Source organism: Anas platyrhynchos, chromosome 7 (genome assembly GCF_047663525.1).
Source record: "Anas platyrhynchos isolate ZD024472 breed Pekin duck chromosome 7, IASCAAS_PekinDuck_T2T, whole genome shotgun sequence".
NCBI lineage: Eukaryota > Metazoa > Chordata > Aves > Anseriformes > Anatidae > Anas > Anas platyrhynchos.
The window spans coordinates 15,861,418-15,865,714 of NC_092593.1; the positions used below are offsets into that span (position 1 = coordinate 15,861,418).

General features: G+C 40.1%; 1 protein-coding gene across 7 annotated transcripts in view; it reads right to left on the reverse strand.

The window, feature by feature from the left end:
* MYLK (myosin light chain kinase) overlaps positions 1–4,297 on the reverse strand; it is a 209,729-nt gene that overhangs the window by 197,355 nt on the left and 8,077 nt on the right. The gene's annotated exons all lie outside the window — the stretch shown is intronic.

Below are 4,297 nucleotides of genomic sequence, written 5' to 3' on the forward strand. Positions count from 1 at the left end.
AAAGCCTGTTGGGATAAAACTACAGGTCTGGTGGTCAGATTGTCCTCGACTACACAGTCCCTGTATTATTTTGGACACACCTTTTTGTCTGTTCAGATCCTGCTGCTCTTCAAATGTCCCAAAACACAAGAGAGCTGTAGAATACCAGAAAAAGCAGTAAAAGGATAATCCAGAGTGGTGATCTTATCCTGTTGTGCAGCAATTAAAAATACATTGTGCTGGGTGTGCAATAACAGCACTCACCATCACACACTTCCCTCGGCCTGAAGGCTGCAGCTTTAGACCACCTGTGGGCTCTCAACAACTTGTGACATTTCACGAGAAAAGAAGATAAAAGATGCATAGTAATGGCAACTACAGCATCTCTTCTTTCTCCCACAGGTTATACCTTCAACATTCAAACAGAATATATGGTCTGTTTTAATCCTTTCTGGATGAAGCAAATTACTGAAAATGTCCCTCAGGATTCTGAATCCTGCAGCATATCAGCTGCATCACATAGGCCCTAGAAATGCCTTTGGTGCTAAGAATGCTGTGCATACAAACAGCACTTCAGCCTAAAGAATAAATGTGCCATAAGCTGGAAGTGTTTTTGGCAAGTGAGTAAATTTAATCCAATTACAGCAGAGGTGATGAGGTCAAGCTGACTCTTAGTGAAGAATCACCAGCAAGACTGTCCTCAAAACACAAGACACAGCAGCTTGCTGGACTGCTTGAGAGAGCTGACACACTGTAGTGAAGTTCAGCAATGCTCAGACTCGTTATAACAAAGATAAGTGCCAAGAAAGTGCTTTGTGCCAGCAAGCAGAAGAGGAAAGGGATTCAGCAAGAACACACTTTGTAAAGCACACTGTAATCCTAAGCACTTAATTGCCTTTGGCAAGAGCTGCATCCCGTTGCTCTCTCAGAAGTCGTTTTATCTGCAACTTGATGCTCACAGCTACAGCAGTGAATGGAGTGGGGGAGGAGGAGAAACTGGGGAAACAGTGAGAGAACTATAGCTATGAGTCCTTGCTAAGCTACCAAAGCAAAAACATATAAAATACCATTGTGTGCAATACCTGATCTACACATCCAATCAATCTGGAGAGCTCCCTTAGAAGCAAACAAAGAGTGACTTGCATCCAGGCTCCTAAATCACCTACAGAAGAAGGGAAATATGTTGTGGAGTTACACACCTGTATTTATATTTAGTATTTATGTAGGAGTGGCCTCGTTTCCAGACATTCTAAAAGAGCCTATTTAGGTAGTTGCAAACTTGAAGTTATCATCAAAGTTTCTGTTTCTTTTCTCTGCCTCTGCTTATAATGCAGCATTCACAAATATTTTACAATATGTTAATGCCAACTCATTGTTCCCACATAGATGGAAGACTCAAAGGTAAATAATGCACCAAGCCTCTTTAATTAAATAAGGAGTTTGGGGGAGGAGTTTCTGCAGACCCTTTTAAATTTTAAAGCCTGCCAACAGGATGAACAAAAGGTAGATTAGGCTCACATGATAAATCCCAGTAAACCTGAAAAGCCTTTGTTAATAAGTCACTAAAGGAAATTTTTTTTCTTAGAATTTCTGCTCACCAGAAGCGAGAGTTAAGATTATTCTAGTGTGTTTAGTCTCCAGCAGCATTAAATGGGTATATGCCTCATGGAGCTCTAATCTCCTCATTTGTATAGAGCTCAATTCTCCTTTCATTCTTACTAAAGAAGAACCAGTTATTTCTAGCTTTTATATCGGGAGCAGCTGCTGCAACTCAGGAGGCAAAAAACATTTATGAAATCAGTCAAGTCTCCCAGGAAAATTAAAGTGACTCTCTAATCAGCTTTCTGTTTCCAGCTCTTTAATAGCAGCAGCAACAGAGATACAACTGCATTTTCATTTCATTTTGGTATTTCTTTCATGTAGCAGGTTGCAAATGATCCTTTCAAGTTTCCATTCATAAGTTAGTGTTCGGTAGCTTGTTCACAGAGCCAAATGGCATGTTAGCCTGGCAATTAGTACACTCTCCTGTTTGTAGAGAAGCTTAATGAAGACATTATTAGAGACAGACCTTGCTGTAGCACTTTCAACAGACCCCTTACAATTGCTCAGGAAAGATATAGATTTTAGCAAAATGTATATTGTAATGACAGACAAATTAGATAACATTAAATTTGGCAGAGGGCTAGCCATAAAAAAAAAAAAAAAAAAAAAGTCTGGAGTCTGTCCTACCTGGATCCATCTGGTTTCATTAATAAATCCTGTTCAGCACCACAAAGCACTATAATCATCTCTCTTCTCTGTCATGCAATGCTAAAGTCCAAATAGCACATGTAATCCTAATGTACATCACGGACTGATTTCCATCAGTGAAGGGGATTAAGGCAGCTGTGCAAGGCTTGCTAAGATCCTGTCTGGGACTCTGGATGCCACTGTGGTCATTTGGGTTCAGAAAAATATTGTAGGCAAATAAATAAATAAACAAACAAACAATATCTGCTGCAACAGGTGTAGCTACACCTTGCAAGAACAATCAGAGAAAGGACATCCTACTTTCCACAGGGAGGCTAGAAATGAATAATTTAGCGACAAAGACAGAAGAGGATATTAACCAGCCATGGAAAATAAATAAATAAAAATAAAAAAGAACACCACCATTATCTTTATTACAAACCTCCTAACTTATGCCTGTAGAATACAGTTTGTGAAAACTATGGAGTACAGCTCTGAACAGGGTAAAAACAAACATCTCCAGCATGTTTTAATATGAATTTGACAGTTTTTTAAAAAGGAGATGAGTCTGCAAAATCAGGATTAAATGGTTCAGGATCGCTTCCAGACCATGCTCAGCTCTGAACCCAAAGTGCATAGGAGAGTCCAGCCACCACAGGCTGTGGCTCTCAGTTCTCCAGAGGTCCTACCAGAAACGTAACCCATCTGCCTGCATGGTTGTCACAAAGAGAGCTTCTGAGCACACTTTCCAGATTTAGACATCCACAACTTTAAGGCGTAGCACTTGAAGCAGCTTTGAACTGTATTTACATCTGCATTTTGTTTTAGGAGAGCTCTGAAAGTAATTTGTAACTGTTGGTTTGTAGTCTAATACAGTGTTTTTGGCCTGCATAAGGATATCGGTATGGATTTTGATTGACTGTAAAAACAGGATCATCGCCCAGAGGAAGTCCTTATGGTCTTAAAGGAGGAGGAGGCAGAATAGATTAACAGACCAAAAACCAGTGAAAATCATGCATCTATACAATTTAACTTAAGCAAATGACAATGCATGATCACTGCTTATTCCAAACATAATAAATTTCCATTCAACATTATACAAGCAAATCGACAGAACTTAAGTGATTTATTTCCTTCATCCTTTTTTATACCACATAGCAAGGCAACTGAAGTTATGGAGAGATGCTTGCAACAGCAGAGTATCAGATTTCTAACTTCCTTTGCAGCAGACCTTTTAAGATTTCCCTACAAGACCAATAAAAATTGGGTCAGTGATATTAACTAGTGTGAGCCTCCCACATTTATAGAAAATCCTAGCTGTGATACATGTTAAACCAGGCATGTTCTTCTCTTCATGTCTCCCTAAAGAGGTTAAATACCATTAACATATCACACGTCAGCACGGTACGTGGCTGCTCCTCTGGTGGTTAAAATACTCCTCCTACAACTAACAAAGTCACTCCGATGACTTCTGGCGTTAGCACACTTGTCCTGCCGGGCTGGAATGCAAAGTGCTAAGGACGAGCACAGCATAGATGTATTACGGAGATGTGTTACAATGAGCACCGTATACCAAAACTACAGCTCAGATAGCTGCTAGCCTGCGTCACTACACAAGAATTGCATCATGAAGAACCAGAGAATGCTGTGGATATACGCTAGATGAAAATTACCAGTTCTTGCCATCTGACAGCTATTAGTAAATGTACAATTCTGGTTTAAAAACAGAAGACTCCTAAAGTGTGCAGTAAGAGCCTAGTTCCAGGAAGATCTCAGCAAATGTGAAGTTTCACAGGAAGACGCATGCCATATTTGGCAAATAATAATGCAAGTCATTAGGCAAAAATAAAGATGTGTGAAGGAAGTAGGGGGAGGGAGATAGTCCATCAGTTTGGGATTTAAAATGTGAGAGGAATGACTCCTTCCCTAATAGTGTCACTGACAGAAATGGTATTTCCTGCACTCCAGTAAGAGAGGGAATCATCTGGAGTGTGTGGGGGGTGTCTTAGTAGGGAACACACCTTCTGCACATCATGCAACTCCTGGCTCACCCTCCATAGGACTCAATACTTGGGAACATTTGAAGTAA